Here is a 23472-nt window from a genome sequence, read left to right as displayed (position 1 = left end):
GAAAATAAGATTGTTCTAATAGATTTTAGGAGGGATAGCAATAACAGCAGCAGTATTTGTTGTAGTGCTTTATTTGTAATAATGAATATGAAATGAAGATTGCAAGAATGAAAGGAAAATAATAACCTCTATATTTCCTTACTTTGTCTAAAATTGACGTAAAGTATCTTAAATATTGTCATGAGAAAACCAGAACGCAATTTATTGCGAAAATATCCCTACAAAAAAAAATCATTGTCCTCATTTTACATTTAAACGTCGGTAAATAAGACAAGGAATAAAGAAAGTTAGGTATTTCTATTAAAATATACTTGTCTTTTAACGAGGTCCAAATTTAATAAACAGCAAGGATATAAATTATTCGAGGAGAAATAACGATCTGTATAAAATCAAACAATTTAACTTGTGTATTCTACTGCCACAGACTGACGCAGCTCTTAAAATGTATAATCTAAACAAGTCCAAACAATTCACGAAATGCAGTGTTTAGCTAAACCCGAGGAACTATGCATACAGGCGTATATGTGTCATGGAATCGAAAGTAATTAAACAGATTAAAAATAAATCAGAATTTCTATTTTCGTGGTTCTAGTGAAAGGTTTCTGGAAATAAATTTAGCAGCAGAAATGTGGACTTTTCTCTCTTTCACTTTCTCACTTTCTTAGGTCCGTGTTTGTATTGTGTTATCTTATGCGGTTGAATACATAAAATAATTCCGCTGCTAATGGATGGGCGGTGTTGATTCATAATCCTCATGAAGTGTTGGTTTCAAGAGTCATAGAGCTCAGACTTCGAAATTAAATTTTTGTGATTAATTTGATGGTGATATACTACTTATGTAACCTTAATTACCGTCATCACCATGATCCTTGTCGTCCACTTCCTGGTTCTAAATTTATTTGCATATTTCTAGTCACTAATTCTTATTTATTACAAATGGCTTTTAAGGAACTCGGAAGTTCAATGCCGACTTCACATAAGCCCCACATTCCACAGCATAGGCGGAATTATGGGGGGTATGGGGGCAGTGTCCCCTTAAACTTTCCTGAACTCATTTTATAAAGCTTAGAGAACATTGAATTCAATATATATATATATATATATATATATGTTGGTTATTTAACGACGCTGTATCAACTACGAGGTTATTTAGCATCGATGAAATTGGTGATAGTGAGGTGGTATTTGGCGAGATGAGGCCGAGGATTCGCCATAGATTACCTAGCGTTCAACTTACAGTCGGGGAAAACCTCGGAAAAAAACCCAAACAGGTAACTAGCTCAAGCGGGGATCGAACCCGCGCCCGTGCGCAACTTCAGACCGGCAGGCAAGCGCCTTACATTGAATTCAAAAGATTTTCTTTTTTGCGTTTGTTTATGATTAAGTTTCTGTGCTTAAATTGACGAATTAATGTCTTCAGATCATATGTCTGGACTATAATATTTATTTTAAATTTTTGAATGTATAGGAATTTCTATACCTCATTTGAGGAATGGGAGTACTGTAATGTTTATTTTGTAACAGCCTGTATTCATGTGTTAAAAGTCTGCAGGTGTTCAGGCTACAACTTGGAGAAATATGAATAACGTACTGCAGAATAATGCAGAAAAAAGAAAAGTGATACCGGTATAATATGTAAACTTAAAGACGAGATTAAATAACATAATTAGAGTTTACATTTCATATGACATTTTCAGGAAAGCTTAATATAAAAATGTTTCTGTTAGCACTGTTACGTAGTTTTATTGATGTACAGTATATGCGTTGACGAATTTTTTGATCATACACTCTCTTTGTAATTGTTCTTGGCTTACCTGACCTTGTCTACACATATTGTTCTTAGATATGTAATATAAACTATTAAACTACAGTAGCGTGCAAATTAATCCGAACAACGTAATTACTTATGCAAAAACAATCAAACGGGATAAAAAAAAAAAGGATCTAAGACATACCTCAGTAATCTATGTGGCCTCCCTTGTTCCTAATAACAGCTCTGAGACGATTTGGCATGGATTCCACTAATTTCCCACAAATATTCTTCATTTCTTCATCGCGAAACCATACACCAATGAGGGCAGAAATCATCTTCTCCCTTGTAGAACAATCCATTTTTTGCATTCTTCTTTTGCAAATTGACCACAAGTTCTCAATGGGGTTTATTCGGGTGAGTTGCCTGGCCAGGGGAGTACCTGAATATTCTTCTTGTTGAAGAATTCTGTAGTTCTTCGAGACGTATGGCATGGTGCCAGGTCTTGTTGGAACACACCTCTGTCAACCCGAAATGATTTTTGCAGCTGGGGTACGATTCTGGTTTCCAATAAGTGAATATATTTGTCAGAATTCATCATTCCCTTGATAGGTATTAATGCTCCAGGCCCTTCATGTGTAAAACAACCCCAAAACATTACTTTAGTGGGGTATTTGGGTGCTTGTTGGAGATGAGCTGCTGTTACTTTTTCGGATCCTTTCCGTACGTAAGAAACACGGTGGCAGTGGACCTCGAAATGAGACTCATCGGAAAAAAGTACATTCTTCCAGCCATTCCCTGTCCAGTGTTGATGTAATTTTGCCCACATTAAGCGTTTTTTGCACATAACACGGGTTAGCAGTTGCTTCTTAATAGGCTTACGAGCCCTTCGTCCAGCTTCCAAAAGCCTACGCCGAACTGTTGTGACGTGAATATTCGCCCCAGTGGTAGCCATTAACTCGCGGGTTAAGTCGACAGCAGTTAGTCTAGGATTTAATTTACTTTTCCTGACAATTAAACGATCATCTGCAGGTGAAGTCTTCCTTTTCCGGCCACAGTTTCCTTTTTTCTGGGGTGTGATGAATCCAGTCTCCCTGTATCGTTTTATGATCGAATTAACAGTAGCCAAACCGATGTGACATTCTGCAGCAATTTTCCTCTGTGTCATAGAAGAATGCTCTGCTAATGTTATAATTTTAGACCATTTTCGTGGAGTTGTATCCATTTGTGAAGACGACAGAATGTACACAGGATTGCAGTATTAAATCTTCAACACAACTGAAATGCTTATAAGTACAAAACTAGAGGCAAAATGTCACATATTATAAAAACAAATAATGACAGACCTTCAACAATGGAATTACACGTACTACAGATGTCAATTAAAGCGGTATGAGCAGCTGTGAGGCCAACAATGACAGAAAATGTAAAAATATGTCGTGTTCGGATTAATTTGCACGCTACTGTATTCTGTACGAGAGAGAGAAAGAGAGGAATTGTTTTAAATTATGCCCTATTATAATTTGTAGTAGATCTACAGTTCAAGCCCTATACAATTCGGTCCGAAAGATCGCGGATATGGATGTAACACTGTAAGAAACATGTCCCCCGAAAATACCTTTATTAAAATGATCATATTCCGATATATTATACTGTACCATGGTCAAGCTAAAACGGGGGGAGAAGGTAAATGATCTGCCCCATAACCCCGTTATATGGGGATTATGTGGTTTTGCTTTGCCCCACCCCCCTCCCAAGGAAACGATTCTCTCTCCGCCTATGTTCCACAGTGTTCTTAAACACAAATCCAGCTAGACAAAATTAATAATCGTTCTTCTACTCAACAGATTTTCATGAAATTTTGTTTAATAGTTACAGGTAACATATTTGTTTTGTATAAAAATTCTGATTACTTTGGTGTAAAGAAACTACCCCATTATTAGGGGTGCATTTAATGAAAGTTAGTAACTCTTCACCCATCCAACAGATTTTCATGAAATTGTAACTTATACAGTTGTTAAGGTAGCATATTTGTTTTTTTTTATGCTAACTATGAACAGAGTTTAAATGAGATGAACTAACTCATTATAGAGGATTCATTTAGTCAGAATTAATAACATTTCTTCTATCTAACTGAATTTCATAAAACTTTGTATAGTAGTTACAGACAGAATATTTATTTTGTGAGCAAACCCTAATGTTTAATGAGATGAACTACCCTATTACAGGGGATGCATTTAGACAGAATTAATAACCTTTCTCCTATCCAACAGAATTTCATGAAACTTTGTATAGTAGTTACAGACAGAATATTTGTTTTTTACGCGATCTCTGAATAACGTATGTAAACTCTGACTGCTTTTGTGTAAGAGGAGGTACCCAATTATAGGAAGTGAATTTAGACAAAGTTAATAATTTATTCTCTACTAGCTGTACCCGTGCGCTCCGCTGCACTTATTAGAAATAAATATAAAGTAATTACAAAATTAAAATAGAACATTGGGTTCAGGGAACATTCGTGTTTGATAGAAGAATAAATCGTTTAATACGTTACTTAATTTAAATTGTATTTAAATAATTAAAATGCGATCATTTTGGTCCAGAGACCACTCATTTGGTGCAATGACAATTCCTTTAACATGTTTCTAAATTAGTCTTAAATGCATCCTTTAATAAATCCCTCCAAATTAATAGAGTTGATTGTGTACGAAGATCATTTTTATGTTAAACTTACTGTGCATCTTTTTTTTTTGTTAAGTATATTTTATTCACGCCTTAACATGTGTGGTCATGTCGCGTGTTTAGAATGTGTGGGTATATCAGCAGGCCGTTTTTACTCTTGTTGAGTTCCTGTTTCTATTGTGTGTTGTAGATGGCTTGTGTTCATGTAACTGATTATAGAATTTGATTAATGTTTTTTGGTATTGGTAATTGAGGTGGTGATGAATAATGGCATGTATCTTTCCAATCCAGCATTTGGGTATACAATCTACTATATATAACTTAATTATATTTCTTTCTTTCAAAAATGTAAGAATTCACGATCTCCTATGGACTACTGCCATAGAATGAATAAATTTGTTTTTTTTTCCTACTAAAAAATTTAATATTTTGCACATAGAAGTTACGGAACAACGACACTATAATCTGAGGCGGCAGTGGAAATGTGTTGTATTGTTATTTTAAAACTCTTGTATATCCTTAAATATCAGTCCTATCAAACTTTTACCTGGAATAAAACTTATCGAAAATCATTTTTAAAGAAACTTTTGCTATGTAACATTTTTCACAGAAATCAATAATAAGCGAGGTATTTCGGTTTATTTAATTCAGGCCCCCTTATAACCCCCCTTTTAAATAAAGTATTTTGAATGCCGTATAGCCTAAAATCTAAGGTACAACGAACTTAATTTATATTCCAATTTTTATCGAATCCCGTTCATCCATTATCGCGTGAAAAGGTAACAAACATCTAGACAGACAGACAGACAGACAGACTTAAATATCAGTCCTATCAAAATTTTGCCTGGAATAAAACTTATCGCAAATCATTTTTAAGGAAACGTTTGTTATGTAATATTTTTCACAAAAATCAATAATAAGCGAGATATTTCGGTTTATTTAAATCAGGCCCCCTTATAATCCCCCTTTTAAATGAAGTATTTTGAATGCCATATAGCCTAAAATCTAAGTTATAACGAACTTAATTTACGTTCCAATTTTCATCGAAATCCGTTCAGCCATTATCGCGTGGAAAGGTAACAAACATCCAGACAGACAGACAGATAGACAGACAGACGGACAGACAGACAGAAATACAAACAAAAATTTCAAAAAAGCGATTTTCATTTTCAGGATGATTAATTATACATGTTAACACCAATTATTTTTGGAAAATCGAAAATTCCCAGAAAAATTTCGCTTAAAGATTTATTATTACTATAGATAACAGATTTTCATTAAATTTTCTGCATTCTTTAAAGGTAGCATTTTACCTTATTCATTATTTTCACAATTTCTATCATCAAACATTCCATTAAAAATGTTTCACCCTAAAATGCTAGAAAATTCTAACTTATACTATTAAAAGTGCTTTAAATGTTAAATTTGATTTTAAAGCACTAAATTTTTATCTTACATTCCAGAAATCTACCATGTCTAATAATAATCCACTGTTGTGATGGAATGAAGCTGGAGCATGACGCATGCGCAATATCGCGAGAACGATAGTTCAATCACCTCACTAACAGTTTACGGGTAAAATACGTTGATGAATTCCTTTGTGTATCTGGACCGCCAGTCGGGAGATTGTGTAGTAGCACAGTGCACACAAGCTAGCGTTCTCAGTGGGATTTACGAAACCTCGGGGCAGTATATTCTATGTGCGCTTATTGTCGGACGGCATAAAGACAGGATAGTTGAAGATAATTAAATTATGTTAGCTAATCCCTGTGTTGAAAGGGTACTAATTTCGTACATTGTTAAACATATCGAAATGGAAAAACGCATTAAGAATTTTGGTGTAAAATATTTACAATCGTTATGAATAAACAAACTAAATAAACACAGATTTTATATATGCATATAAAGACAATTTAGACAAATGAATTAAATGAATTCTCGTCCTCTCGCTTAGGTCTATATCGTAGCCTAAGTGGCCTGTTCCAAGTACTACCATTTACTTTGCAAGACGAACGTTAGGAATGCACATACAATTTATTGCATCTATAAATTCAGTTTACCTCTTAGCGCATATTCTTTGTAATTTTGAGCATATGATATCACCAGATATGTGATCCATAAACTTTCTTCGATATTTCTTTGAAATTTCTTTTCCACAGCCTGAAAATTAGTGAGGTCATTGGCAGTGTTTCACCGTAATACATCATAGTGAAGTGTTACAATGTTTCTCCTACGAGTGCTTTAATTATGCCTCAATAATATTGGAAAAATCATAATTTGTTTACTGATACGTATACCAGTAATACTTTAATCTAAGACATTAAAAAAAATAAATTTCATTATTTATTCATTCATTCATTCATTCATTCATTCATTCATTCATTCATTCATTCATTCATTCATTCAGTATACTGTCTAAGGGCAGGTCTTTCACTGCAAACCCAGCTTTCTCCAGTCTTTCCTATTCTCTGTCTTTCTTTTTGTCTCCTCATATGATCCATATATCTTAAAGTTGTCTATCGCCTCATGTCTTCTATCCCGGACTCTTCTCCCGTTCACCATTCCTTCCAATGCATCCTTCAGTACGCAGTTTCTTCTCAGCCAGTAACCCAACCAGTTCCTTTTCCTCTTCTGATCAGTTTCAGCATCATTCTTTCTTCACCAACTCTTTCCAACACAGCTTCATTTCTTACTCTCTCTGCCCACTTCACACGTTCCATTCTTCTCCATATCCATATTTTAAGTGCTTCTATTCGCTACCCTTCACTTCGTCGTAATGTCCATGTTTCTGCCCCATACAATAACACACTCCATACAAAGCACTTCACTAGTCTCTTCTTTAGTTCTTTTTTCAGAGGTACGCAGAATTTGCTCCTTTTTCTATTAAAAGCTTCCTTTGCCATTCCTATTCTCTTTTTGACTTCCTGGCAGCAGCTCATATTACTGCTTATAGTACACCCCAAGTATTTGAAATTGTCGATTTGCTCTACTGCCTCATTCAGAATTCGCAAGTTTATCTTCTTTATTTTTCTTCCTATGACCATTCTCTTCGTCTTATTTGAGTTTATCTTCATCCCATACTGCTCACAGTTGTCATTTAGCTCCAGTAGCATATCCTTTAGTATAATTTCCTCTTCTACTAACAACGCCATTTCATCAGCAAATCTTATGCATTTTATTCTTCTTCCTCCTACTATCATTCCTCCTATGTTCTGAAAACAGTTCTTCACTAAATCCTCCAAGTAGATGTTGAGCAGGGTAGGTGATAAAGGACATCCTTGACGTCCTCCTCTCCCAATTTCACTTCCTTCTGACATTTCTTCTCTTATCCTGATTTTCACTCGTTGTTTCATATAAAGATTACTGAGCAGGCTTCTCTCTTTTCAATCCACATCTATTTTCTTTAGGATTCCCAACATTTTATTCCAATTCACTGTGTCAAAAGTCTTTTCTAGGTACACAAATACTACATTACACTTCTTTATTCTTCTCTACATATTTTTCGCCAATTGTCTATCCTATATTTTAAATGAACGAGAATAATAGATTAAGGATTAGTGAAGATTCTAATACGATATATCTAATGATCCAAGGAAATAATTATAATAATAAATAATAATCACGATGATAATTCTAATGATAATGATAATAATCATCATAATAATGATGATTACGATAATGATAGTGAAATAATAATGTTGTTGATAATGTGATGCTAATGGGAAAATAATAATAATAATAATAATAATAATAATAATAATAATAATAATAATAATAATAATAATAACAAACATTACAATAGCGACAACTTGAAGCACAGCTTCTGTTTGATATAAAATATTATTTTCATAAGTACTGCCCACGCTGCTTTATGAGGTCCGATTGCGATTTGTAATAAAGATGACGTCACGAGCCTCGTCTGCCGCGTCGATAACATGCGCAGGCCTCCACCTTTGCTATAATCCCATTCCGAAGTTCACCACTTTACATTACTTTAAACACCAGACGTTCATTTTTGTAACTAACCTTGCATCTGGCACGTACTTACTTTAAAAGTGAAACAGTTTCAACCGCATCAGAGGCAGCTAGGAGCATAAACTCGATTCTGTGATATATCCTATGCTGCATTACAGATCCAATTTATTTATCTTGAGAATGACGTGGCATGCCTTGCTGTGTGTGCCAATAATGGACGGAGAATGTATTTATACCACACTCCACTCGCAAGTTCCAGGTAAACTCTCCAGCCAAAGGTTTCTAATTCAGAAATAGCAACGTTTACAGTACGTACGGCGAGTAGAATTCCTTCCATTAGTGGCAAACCTCCTTACTTACGAAGTCGATGTTGTATTAAATTTAGGTATGCACTATTACAAGATCAAGCAAACGTTGTGGCAATAAATTGACTCTGCACTATATTTTATGTATGTTGTGCCGGGTTCGATTCCCGGTCGGGGCATGTTACCTGGTTGAGGTTTTTTTTCCGGGGTTTTCCCTCAACCCAATATGAGCAAATGCTGGGTAACTTTCGGTGTTGGACCCCGGACTCATTTCACTGGCATTATCACCTTCATCTCATTCAGACGCTAAATAACCAAAGCTGTTGATAAAGCTTCGTAAAATAACCTACTAAAATAAAAATAAAATGTATGTTGTGTGGAGAGTTTCTTTCCTTCTTTACGATTTCTTATTTCGCTAATTTTATACTTTCTGATAAAAGGAAATATTGTGATGTTGCGGAATATATTTGTAGGGTGCTATTAATAGACATTTCGGTAGCCCGCACAACGAGCGTGCTAAACTAGCCCCGGCTATCGACTGGTTACTTGTACAGGATTCATATCATATCATATCGCTAACACTGGTTTATGAATACAAAAAAAGTTAGTTTGCTGATCATCCACCCAAGCCCGCGCTAACAATGTCTAGAGATTATCTCGAAAAAAAAAAAAAAACCTACACGTCTTCAGCTTTCTTGATTCCAAAGAAATGGTTCTGAGCATAAGCCTATATTCTGTTCCACAAAGTACAGCGATTTCTCATGAACTACTGATATTTAATCTCTGTGGGTAAATTTCTACGGGAATGATGCACATAAACTTAATAGTTTTAGTGTAAACTTCACAGATCTCTATTTCAACATGAAAAAATTCAGTGTTTGATTAACTCGAAATCGGTCCAAATTATATTTTTTATTTCGTTTCTTCCATAATATGAAACAAATACAGGTGTTTCCGAGGTGGTATTACAAACTTTCAGGAATGATGGCGAAGGACACATGTATCAATTTGAGATAAGCAACCATAGTCCGGAAATGAGCGAGTCGAAAGTTATAAGCAAAAATAGCTGTATGGAAATGGAATTGTAATTTGGCGCCATGTGCCCCCCTTCCCTTAACTTTTGGAACAGTCGTGGAAAAATGATATGGGTACGTGCGTAGTTGGCCCAATACAATGTGTGAGCTTGTCTACTGTTCCCATTGGCTCATCCGTATTCGAAAATCAGGTCTGCATATTGCGCTCTCGTGTACTCCTCCATTTCACTAGGACTGATCGACTGGACACTGAAACTTGTACATATACACTGCTGTCTACAGAAGTGCATATCAGGACCGACCATGTCTGTTACACATTACGCTATCTGCATTGGTTTAGTGTAGTTTCCCTGTCCCCATCCCTCAGACAGCGCACTGAATGGAATACTGTAAGTAGACAACGTAATCAACGTCAGATGAATGCAGTATTTGTAAGATGTATAGATAAATACACATAAATAAGGTGTACAGAGGAATAAAATTATTTCATTTCCACACAACTATTTTTGCTTGTAACTTTCGACTCGGTCATTTCCGGACCAGGGTTCCTTATCTCAAATTGATAAATGTGCCCTTCGCCATCATCCCTGAAAGTTTGTAACACCACCTCTGAAACAGCCTGTATAGTGTTTCACAATTACAAGTACGAACTCCAGAAGTGACTAGAGAACAATGTAAGAGTCAAAAAGTCCTAATAAACATAGGTACTGAAACCAAACTTTTCTCAGATAATTATAACATCACTGTGGCCACCAAGTGAATACATCTGGCACACTTGCAACCTCATTTCTTATTGTCAGACTTAATGATCGTACGTACCTCCATTATTCCATTATGAGTTACGCGATCATTTGGATAATGTGCCTCTTTGGGAAAAGCAGCTTCTGTGGTACACCCATGACCATGGGTGACCAACTCGTGCTCTCAAAGTGTCAACACAACCTAAGTGCAGGTAGAACGCACTCTGTACTATCTGCACTGTCTTTATGCGGTTGTTGCAACACGCAAGTTCGCTCGTGTCTTCAGTAAGTAGCTGCTCGTTTTAAGTGAAAAACAATATAATCCCCAGAGCATTTCCCTTTAGTGATGAGTCGAAAGAGAAAGATTTTTTATTAAGAAGGAAGGTAAAGCTTGTATTATGCTCTATTACACGTTCTTACGCATAACATTTTATGTTACAAATAAACACAGTGAACGTTTTAGTAAAGAAGTACTGTCTAGATCTGCTTTAGAACAGCTAAAGGTAAAAATAGAATATCAACAAGATGAGACTGATATCAAATATCGTTAACACGTTGCGCGTGCGAGTTACAGAATTGCACGACATATGATCGACTAGCTAATAGCATTTATGGATAAATTTGAAATGAGGCAGTATCATGTAGAACATAGACAACTTCACTTTATTTGACTATTATTCTATTATGGCACCATATTGAATAACTAACAATAAAAATACCACAAGATTGAAATTGAACTTAAAAGATAAGAATATCCATTGAATTTATAATGGGGGGCCTTTGAGGCCCCCATTATGCATTGATATAAGTCCTAGAGGCCATGCATCCTAGGGTTAAGCAAATGTTATGCCCTATCATCCTCCAATGCAGAGCACCTGTACTAACGAGACATAATAAAACCCTATAGAACCGGTTGGTTTCCGTACCTATGCTTATTATGACTTTTTGTCTTAGTGCATTGTCCTCTATTCACTTTTGCAGTTTGTACTTACAATTATGGAACATTTTGTATATACACAAAATATATGTATAAATTATTCCAAATCCATACACATACGCTATACAAAATTCTGATAGTATCAACCTACATTTTAGTACAACATTTATCTATTAGTAGTAAGTTTCTCAATTGCTTATTACATATAGATTTTGACAGACAAAATTACCTATGCGAGTGAGCTGTATCTTCAAAAATAAAAATAATATAACCTTTAATTTAGTATGTATAAATCTATTCGTAAGTTTTGTATTTGACATCCTGAGTCCACCTTAGTGGAATCAGGGCTTCGTGCCATATCTAAATTATGATAATTTCACTACTTAAGGTACGGTTTAGACCAATGGTGGGCATTCCTGCGGCATTGCCCCAGTGAAGTCAGACTTCAGCGAAGCATCAAACTTACCCCCTACTTTCCCCTTCCCCCACTCCATGAAAATACTGCGCGTGTACGTGGCGGATTATACTTGATTGCTGTACTTCGGAACTTCATTAGTGACACAATGTCTTTCGCAAAATCATATAATCAAGAGGATATCACACTTACAAGGAAGGCGGTACTTTCATTTCTCAAGTTTAGGATCAGTTACAAATATTCAGGACGCGAACTTAAATATGTACATTCTTAAAACAGATCACCTGTTATACGAGTTCAAAGAACACAGATTCAGTGATTTTCGAAGGATGGAGAAAGATTTAAATATTTTTGCCACCCCCTTTTCATGTTTAAATTGAAAATGTTATCCCAGAATTGCAGTTAGAGGGACTGGATTTGCAGAATGATGGCTTCTTGAAAGCAGAATGTGAAGGTCTACTGGGGGCTAATTTTTTTTAAAAGATGTCCAGTACTACATATCCATTGCTTAGACAGTTTGCTTCAAAAATAATGAGTACCGTCATTTCCCATAACTATGGTCCTGGAACATAACTATTGTCCACGATACAACTATTCAAATTTTGTACTCCACAACGTAGTACCTCGTTTATCTATATTCTTGCTGTACTGTAGTTTGAATTCAAGTCACTGCAGTTATGTACGAACGGTCTATGTTACTTCTACAATGGTCTTTGAATGGTTGTATCGTGGACCATAGTTGTGTTCCAGAACCATAGTTATGGGAAATGACGGTATGTATTCATCAACCTACCAATGCGAACAGCTGTTTTCTAAAATGAAATTTATAAAGTCCAGCCACAGATCCCGCTTAAGCGATGCTCATCTCCTTGCGCAACTGAAAATAGCATGCATAGATATAAATCCCAATTTCGAAGAAATCGCTTTGAAAAATGATTAATTATATATCACGTGAATGGACTATTATAATTACATATGGTAGGTAGGAGTGTAGTGGCGCAACTGTCTGTAAATCCGTCACTGCACTGTAGAGTGCAACCCGTCCCACAGTATGTAGTTGCCATTTAAATCCTGTCTTGTGGGTTGCGTTCATTTTGCCCACCACTGGTTTAGACCAACGCCGTTCGAAAACTGTCAACACAACAGAGCAATAATACTAAAGTACACATGTGTGCATATACTAGTATACTGTGTATATGCTTCTACTCATGTATTACCCGGCAAAACGAGCTTCCTACTTAGCCTTGTAGGTCACGGTTCTGCAATCGATCAGATGTCTGTTTATGTTACAATATGATGACGTCAAAGCGTTGTTGCACATATTTTCCGCGTTTGAAATTCGCTTTGCCGAGCAATACACTTGTATGCACACACAGGGTTTTGACTATGACAAAGTTTGACCGTACACGCGTAGAAAAAAGCTCTTTATTTAACTTGTAATTTATATTTATAGGTTTGTGTTGTCCATCTTTTACATGCAAACTGTTCTGTTAGCATTTAACGATGTTATATGCTGGCATGACTTTCATTTTTTGTGTAGAGCAAGCTCGTAGATAAATGTTGCAATAAATTTAAAACATTGAGGAATGCTAGGCGAGTTGTCGAAATAGTACAAATGACGTCATGGCTGCAGTCCTGTATAGTCTTGTTCGAGAAGATTGGAGGAATGTCCTTCATTACCCTTCTACGTAGCAAGAGAAGAATATTATAGAGTTACTGAAAGACTAGAATAATTAGGAAATTGCATTCTTTCTGCTTCTATAGTTATTAATGCAATTATTATTAATTTTAAAGTATAATAATAAAGGTTACGGTATCCTAAATATTCTATTTAACCCAACTTTACTAAATGTGGCAACAATGATATTGATTCATTAAAATGTAAAAAAATTGTTAGGAAACATTTCATTACTTATTCATCTTCTTCAGAAACACTTAAATAAATAATATTCTGAAAAATAGTATGTAATTTGGCTTTTCACTGTTGTTATTTTTGCCCCCCCTTTTTTAAGTTTCCCTCCTTTATGTTTTGAGAACATGGGAGGAGTGATAGTAGGAGGAAAAAGAATAAAATGCATAAGATTTTCTGATGATATAACGTTGTTAGCAGAAGAGGAAATGATACTAAAGGATATGCTGCTGGATCTAATTGACAGCTGTGAGCAGTATGGGCTGAAAATAAATGCAAATAAGACGAAGAGCATTGTCATAGGAAGAAAAATACAGAAGATAAACTTGCGAATTCTAAATGAGGCAGTAGAGCAAGTGGACAACTTCAAATACTTGGGGTGTACTATAAGCAGTAACATGAGCTGCTGCCAGGAAGTCAAAAGGAGGATAGCAATGGCAAAGGAAGCTTTTAATAGAAAAAAAAAGTATTTTCTGCGGACTTCTGAAAAAGAACTAAGGAAGAGACTAGTGAAGTGGTTTGTATGCAGTGTGGTATTATATGGTGCAGAAACATGGACGTCACGACGAAGTGAAGAGAAGCGAATAGAAGCATTTGAAATGTGGATATGGAGAAGAATGAAACGTGTGAAGTGGACAGAGAATAAAAAATGAAGCTGTGTTGGAAAGAGTGGGTGAAGAAAGAATGATATTGAAATTGATCAAGAAGACGAAAAGGAATTAGTTCGGTCACTCGCTGAGAAGAAACTGTCTACTGAAGGATGCACTAGAAGGAATGGTTGGAGAGTTCGGGGAAGAAGAAGATATCAGATGATAAACGATATTAAGATATATGGATCACATGAGGAAACGAAAAGGAAGGCAGAAAATAAGAAAGGTTAGAGAAGGCTGAGTTTGCAGTGAAAGACTTGCCCTTCGGAAGAACACTAAATAAATTAATGAAATGAAATGAATATATATTACTATCGTACCTCGAGGACAGTGTATCTTGGAATATATCCGGACTTCTAGTTAATCCTTTAATATAATTAGAAATTTGGTATATGTATTATGAAATATAGACCTATATCAAGGTAATGTAGAAAATTTTCTATCTCTTTGATGTGAAGATTATAACACCCGAAGGAACATTAAGCGTAGTTTGTAAACAATTTTTGTTAATTTCTGTGTGTTTTAATGAATAGCCAGAAGTTATTTCAGTGAAAAGAAAATACAGGAATTTAGCTTTTCGTCAGTATAATTGCAGTAAAAATATTTCAGAATGTTCCATTCGTGTAGGTCCACAAATAAGAATGTCGTCCTTCGAAATAATTTAAATTATTAATGTGTTACATCAATAGTTACTATTTGTCCAAATCCAATTTCTCATATTCAGTTAAAAATAAAATGCGTATGTCTGTTATCATCGTCGTTCTTCATTATGCAACGCTGGACAAAAAGGATCCTACCTGATCTCTAATCCTGTTGAATATAATTTTCTTTCAGAGAGAGATCTCGAAGTAAGTCTACTATCATCTCAAATTACATAATTCCACAATTTTTTTCCATCCCTCGTAAAATGAAAGAAATGAGCATAATCTTATTGCAACTACGTTGCTATGACGTATTACCCACGTGAATATGATGAAGTGATGAGTGATGACAAGAGTCCTGCGTTTGGTTATCTAAAACCTTCAAGCAACGCGCAACAGTAATGTTGTAGGTGTATATGGAGTATAGCACAGCATACACATTTCAGGTATGCTGTTCAGCAAACATTTAAAACAAAACAAAGCTAAACGGTTGGAAATCATTGTTCCAATAGAAGAATTTGACACCAAGCACTTCATTAGGAAAGAAGAAAACGTATTTTATCAGAAAGAAGGAGAATTGTTTCTTTTGAAACACTCAGAATGTTTAAAGTCACTCGTTATAATGTGTAGAGACTCGTAAAGTAAGTAGTCAGTGAAAATAATTTTGTTTTGCTGTGATTTATTTTGTAATTGTTTCATAAATTATTTATTTATAGATGTGTACATACATAGGCTGTGTCCAGTTACAACATTCACGTGTGAAACATATAGGTCTACTGAACATATAATTTCTGTAATCTGCCATTATAGACGGTAATACGTGGAGACAAAAAAACCTACAAACATTTCTAAATAAATAAGAATTGAAATATCAGGGCCCAAATGTATTTTTATATATTAATTATATGTGACTCATTTTTAATTGTGAATATTCAAATTTCAATTATTTCAATAAATTATCATATTTATTTTTAAACTCATTTTCACGTTGATAAAATATATCTATTTATTTTTAAAAGTGCAATTTATATAAGGTGCGGCAGTGGAATATGACGGTTTTATAGCCCTGTTGTGGGACACTCAGGACGAATTGAAAGAAAACATATAGCCCATACTGGAAGTAATCAAGTACAATGCAATTTATTATTGTCTAATTACATTTTTAAAACTACATTTCGTAAGTAGTTTAGTAGCCTCCACGGGAACGAATACATTCCTGCAATCTGCTATGAAAGTTCTGCATAATGCGCTCCAACAAAACAGGTTCGATGGCACTGATTTCGTTCCTTATGGTTTGTTTCGGCTGGATGATGGTGCGAGGCTTGTTGCGATACATTCTACTTTTGAGATAACCCCATACCTCATCTATAATGTATATTCTAAATTTTTAATAAACTATGTTAGGTAAAAATTTCAATTTTGATAAAATTGAATATCTGCCGTTGACAAAGTACTTTTCCTTGAAAGGTTGTCCGGCAAGAAAATGTAGGCCTATGCGGATATGACGAATACACTGACGTCTCATTGCCTTCGTACGTCACTTACGGAAGTTGGGTTGCAATATTTATGAGAGGAAGAACGGATTTCAAAGTTGAACATCGTATTGAAAAACCGTTAAAAATAATGCTTCATTCATTTAGATATGCTATAGAATTACGACGTATGTGGTATGGAAGATGAAGCGATTACACAGGGAAGAGTTGAAAATTGTTGCAGCGTTGGAGTTCAGAATCTGAAACATCTCACCTACACAGATCGATAGAGAGGTAATCCTGTTAGCCTGTGATAAATGCGACCAGGGATTAAAAGTGACAGCTGTTTCGCCTTCACCACTTGGTGAAGCCCTTTGTGAATAAAGTTTTCAAAGCTCGCCTTGATCCCAGAATGGGAACTCATCTGCAAGATGATCATTCGTTATCACACATTCGTCTTCTGATCCTGTTTACAGTTAGTATTCCTTTAATGTTCCTTTTAGCTAAAGAATAAGTAATGGGTATAAGATGATGATACAGAATTATATGCAGTCAGAATGAGAGAAACCAAAACATTTGAAGAGAAACGATTTGTCAGTAGTTTTGTTCGCCATGAGTTTAAAATAAACTTCGATGTAGTTTATGTAAGGATTATTAATTCGATGTAGTTGGTAATATGTTTATTTAATTTCCTTATTGAAATAGACAAACTATTCAGAGACGATGAGAAGATGATTCAGGTATGATGGAGTAATAGGGTAATGATATTGGGAAGAGAAACTGAAGTACATCTTGGAAATTTACCGTATTGGAAATGTCTTCCATAAATCAATTAGGGTATCAGTTTCCTGCACATAAATTACAAAATTTATTAAACTATTCCCAAAATAATTTTAGCAATCAATAATGATATTTTAAATTCAAATTATTAATCGCAAAACATGAGAAATTTAACATTCAAACGTGCATAGAAAGTTTTTCACAAGGTTGACTAGAATAAATTGATTCACATTTAAAAAATTAAACAATGAACAAAATTAATTACCTAATACAAGCCACTTTCTATAATTATATGGACCTAATTGAATAGCCGTCCAGAACAAGGTTGTAGCCCTCATTTCTCATAAGTACACTTTCTTGTGAATAATGGTGGTTAATGATGCACTACGTGTAATGCTTGTACGCGTATTGAAATCAGCACACATGTCTGATTGTCACCCTTGTTCTAAAATATCAAAAGTATGTACATTACAATATGTTTTTCCTCATTTTTTAAGAATTTCGTATTTGCTGGTTACAACCTTGTTCTGGGCGGCTATTCAATTGTCGATGATTCGCGCATTATGCATGGAAGTTTGTAGGTCTGTAATATAACCATAAATTGACGACAATAAATTTACTGTATCGACCTGCTTCCGATATGGTTCGTCCCTTGGTCATACTTTATTGTTTCTTCATTCTCAACGAACCTGTCAATCAAGACAAATACGATAATGCTATATTCCGTTGCCAAATGGCGTCGAGTTCCAACATACATTATATAGGGCTCGAAAATTGATCTATAAAATAACCTTAAATTTCTGAACATATGACATTAAAATAAAAAACACTCACAATTTTAAAAGTAATAACAATAATAATAATAATAATTTATTTATTTTATTTATTTATTTATTTATTTAGAATATTAACGTGCAAAAACAACAGCACAAGGCCAATTACAGTTTTGCACGATACAAAACAGAACAAAACAACAAATGATGATGAGATTGAATGATAATAATAATAATAATAATAATAATAATAATAATAATAATAATAATAATAATTAATATTTCCGAAATCACGCCAATGCACATTTAAATATTAGGAGAAACTGAAATTGTTAGACATACATCTTATTCAGCAATGCAATAAAGAGCCATTGCCATTCGCGTGGTCTCAGTTTGAAGGATCGTCGGCTGCTTTATTTTCCGCATCTTCTCATCTTCACTTGTGAAATAGAATATGCTGACTGCGGGAACTACGGCTACAGTATTTGCTGTGTTGTGTTGAATGGGGGAAAGCCCGTAACATGCCGAATCAGGAGTCAGACTGACGCAACCATAAGGAAAATTTCTGCCTGATACAATCTGCAGTATATTCTCGAATACAAACTACAAATTACCGAAAACAAATCCGTTCTAAAGTAGAAAAAGGGAAACATGCAACAAAAAGTAGGAAATTTATTAAAGAATGACCAATGGACGATAAAAGACCGAAAAATTCAAAATAAAAATAGACTAAATTTGTTAGTATTGAAGTGAAACGAGTTTATATTGCATCCTACATTGTCTGTGATGTCTCAGAAGAAAAATAATAAATAAACACAAACTACATAAAATCTATGTTTAAAGTGAAATAATTATTGTGAAACAGAAACATGTGCAGTGTCGAGTACGAGGAATCGATGAAGACTGAAAAGAAGCTGTTGAGAAAAAGTTACTATTCCTAGAGAATCCATTAGTAAATTGCCAAGATTGATTTTATTAGTCCGCCAATACCTATGTAGGCCTATTACATGAGTTCAAGGTGGTAGATTCTAAGTTATTTTTATTTATTTTGCAATGAAGTAGAGAGGACATATTTTTGTTTTAGTCAAATTACAAAATATCTTATTCTTTTTTTTCAGTAAAACTTCATCATAACTTATAAACAAGCATTGCAAGCAACTTGCACTTTCGTGCTTGATCCCCCACAAACAAGACCTCGTTGCCACTCTCATTACGCTCATGCTTCAAAACAACGAAGCTTATTTAAAGAGACACCCTAGCGAAAACTTCCATGCCCTCAGGCGACAAAGGGTGACATATACGAATATGTGTTTTGTTGTTAAACAATTATTTCTATTCACCCCATCTGTTTATTCATGAAGTTTGTCAGTAGACATTTTCAGCATTCTGTAGGTCTCTATATGTGAATTATTATACATTATGAAGTACTTGGTTAGTAAAAATGTCTCCCGACCACTAAAACAGTAGCTTGACTGACTTGCGCGCTCGCGATTTGGTTAATGGAAGAGAGTGGTATTGGTGATGTAAAAAACTACAAACTGTTAAACATCTTGATTACACAACTTTTAACACTGTATCACTTCGGAATATGTATGATAAGACTTTCTTGTTTTAAATTCTAATGTACCTTGTTTACATGTTTCGACCTTTTATGGGTCATCCTCAGAACTGGTCGCTGTTGGTCTTGGTGCCTCTTGTTTTGTTTCATGTGAGGGTGTGTTCGTGTGGTATAATGTAGAGTCAAAGAGTGTGTATGTTCTGAAATTGAATTGTGTGTTGAGAATTTCGTTAGGGTGTGTTTTCGTGTGTCAATTTTAGAACACACACACTCTTTGACTCTACATTATACCACACGGACACACCCTCACAGGAAACAAAACAAGAGGCGCCAAGACCAACAACGACAAGTTCTGAGGATGACCCATAAATGGTCGAAACATGTAAACAAGGTACGTTAGAATTTAACACAAGAAAGTCTTATCATACATTTTCGGAAACCATTAAAGTAAAATATCTCTAATTATACGGATTTGCAACCCAATTTACACACCCTAATTCAGCAAGGAGATGTTCAAACTATCTGCCTTCTTGTTGAAAACATTTGGGTACCTGTTTAAAGCATGATACATCAGTTCCTGCAATTTCCTTTGAAGTCGATGTTTTCCAGGATGTTCTTTGAAATCTTATAGAGTACAGTAAAACCTTGGATTACGAGCATAATTCGTTTCGAAAACGTGCTCTTAATCCAAAACATTCGCATATCAAAGCGACTTTCTCCATAAAAATAATGCAAACTCAGATTAATTCGTTTCACGACCTTTTATTCATACAAAATACACTGCCAGTGAGATCCTTACCGGGATTTACATAATGCAAGTAAACGGAATTTTGTTATTGTGCGTTTCGAAACGAATAAAGAACAGCCGGAAAAAGTGCCTAAGGAAAAAAATTATATCAACAATCCCACCATTCCCTATTACCTCCAAAACTACCGGCTAAAAGAGCTTGAAGTAATCGGACTTCTGGTTGGAGCAAGAGGTACCGCTACTCTCTTCATGAAAGTTGTGTTTAAGAGGCTTGGAATACCTACATCTATTATTCCGATTGTAACTTCAGCTGCATTGAAAGGATCAAGTGCTCTACTAAAGCATCACCTATATTCGAAATGAAACTAAGTTCAATAGCACTCTTTATTTTTGGTAATACTTAGCTTTCTCTAAAACTAGATACATTTTCACTAAATCTAAAAATGTATTTCCACCTCTGTACTTGTTAGGAGTTTCTTTTGTCAAAACAAAATCAGTGGTTCAATGAACCTGTAAATACGCTTGAGTACGCTTTGTCCGTTATGGCAGCTCACGAATGGTGAGAACATTTATAAATTTCAAATTTTAGATACAATTCAATACAATAGTACAACACAAATTACTTTAGCTTATTTTGTTTTTGAGTATATTTCACTTGTTTTACTGCTTAGTAAACATCTTGAAAATTTAAAGAAAATATTTCCATTATCACTAACGGAATCACTTCTGACTGCTTGACTGACAGGAATCTTTTGCTATGGCTAAGATCTTATCCAATGACACTTGCTTTTGATTCGTTTTGACGATTTTACGGAAATGTGACATTGCGTTGTTGTTAAACGGATTTATCGCATGTACAGTTACAACCTTATCAAGGTGGTGAATTTGAACAAAATTTTGTACTGCTTTCAACTTTTTACACACCTTTTTAATCTCATTTGAAGCGAGAAATTCGTTCATTCTTTTCTCCTCTTCCTCCTCAGACGAGATCCCATCCATTGCCTTTTGCTGTTGCTCGTAAGTGAAGCAAGTTACGTACAAGCTTAAATCAGGGATTTTGGCCCCTGCAAAAAATAAGTAGATAGACTAAGAGCGAGTTACTCTTCACTACTGGCGGGCTGGGTCACACAGGTCAGGCCACGCAGTCATAACACCTCCCTTCCTTCTTATCATGCCGCTGTACACTCCATCTTGAAACACAATATTCTTCCACACGTCCCATTACTAACCACTACGTCAGCTTCGAGCATAGATATTATTTTCATTCTTCCTCTTTCCTCTTCTCCTTCTATGCACATTTGTGATTAAATTTCTTTCTTATGACGCAACACAAAGGTCGCTCACTAGCCAAACAAACAAGGACAGGAGCCATTAACGCTGAATTGAGCTGTTGAATCTCCCGTCTGAGCAAATACGTCACTGTCACTCGTATTCAATGCAATTGTACTCAGTCTATGGATTTCATCTGATAATCGTGTGACCACCGGAGGGAAATAAACAGTGACAACACTGCTGTGTGCTATTAACTTCAGCATGAAGGAGTCCGCCCAATTAACCTTGAGGTCAGGCAAGGTCACTTCGCGATTAAAATCCTTTTTGTTCCCAACAATTGAATATGATATTTCGAAAAGGGCATATGTCGAATTTTTTTCGCATTTCGGCTTTTTCACTTATATGTATTCTAATTACGTCTATACTTCGTTTTGTGCGAAAAGGGCGCCCAACTTGCTTATGTCGCTGTCAGAAATACTGTCCAATAATAATTGCGAAAAAAGTATACTATATCAATCTCAACAAAAGCTGAAGTGCCACGAGTAAATTAGACATAACACAGGTAAACACAGAAGACATAATGAACTCAAAAAATGGTCTCACCTCAACTTTAAAGTGAAACCGCTTTCGTTGAGAAAGTATGGAAAACAAGTACCAAAGAACCAGAAATAACATTTCAGTTACCATCGTTCTATGAATTTGTATTTACCCCTTAAAAGCCAGTAAAGTGATCGCAAAATATGACTTAGATAATATTTCCGCAGAAATGTTCAGTCTTTCAAAAGTAAAGGCTTGTTTCGCTCCACTGTCTAACAATCAGAGTCCTGCAGACTGGCCCTCAGCGCAGCACTGTCAGTCCTAATGCTTAAACAGCCCAGCCCACCTAAGACCAACACTGCTTGGCGCGGCCGCTTCGTAGCCCATCACGCTGGGTTACGCAGCCCAGCTTAGCCCACCGCACTCCTCAGTGCGGTGACGTCATCCCCCCAGTTGATTGCATTCTACTCCTTTCCTGCTTACGCTTGGCGTGTGGCATACGCATACAGGACACAGTACAAAATTAAAATATTTTCCACTGCTGTCGAACACAGATTTAAAAACTGTCCCTATGGTATTTTTTGAAATTTTCATCCGACTTCGTATTTTTAAACTTTCTAGCAGCGATTTTCTCCTTTACTACTTTTTCTCTAGAGAGATTGTATTTTAGAAAGTATGCTTTCACGGCCGGTGTCTGTGATGAAGTTTTTCCGGGCTCTATTACACTATCAAAGTTTTTTGCAAAGATCTTTTTATAAAATATATATTATACAATATATGACAGTGTAATGGGTTTCCTTTTGTAAAAGTACCTTTGATAAAAGATCTTTTATTAAATGTAAGTGCAGCTTGTTATCTTTGATAAAAGATTTAAATACATTGAAACAAATACGACGGAGCGCAAATATAACTAGATTGTTGCTACCACAAAAATTCTGATATCGGAGTATGAAGCAAATGAAATGTAAATAAATAATTTTTATAATATAATACGGTATTAATATTATTAGGGCGAATCCGGAAATGCATATAGAGTGTTAGTTGGGAGGCCGGAGGGAAAAAGATCTTTGGGGAGGCCGAGACGTAGATGGGAGGATAATATTAAAATGGATTGGAGGAAAGTGGGATATGATGATAGAGACTGGATTAATCTTGCACATGATAGGGACCGATGGCGGGATTATGTAGGGCGGCAATGAACCTGAGGGTTATTTAAAAGCCATTTGTAAGTAAATAATATTTTATAATAATTTGTATAACTTTTCAAGTCCTCTCATTGTAGCTCTTTCGATAA

The sequence above is a fragment of the Periplaneta americana genome, chromosome 4 (genome assembly GCF_040183065.1).
Source record: "Periplaneta americana isolate PAMFEO1 chromosome 4, P.americana_PAMFEO1_priV1, whole genome shotgun sequence".
In the NCBI taxonomy this organism is placed as follows: domain Eukaryota; kingdom Metazoa; phylum Arthropoda; class Insecta; order Blattodea; family Blattidae; genus Periplaneta; species Periplaneta americana.
This window is presented reverse-complemented; position numbering follows the sequence as displayed.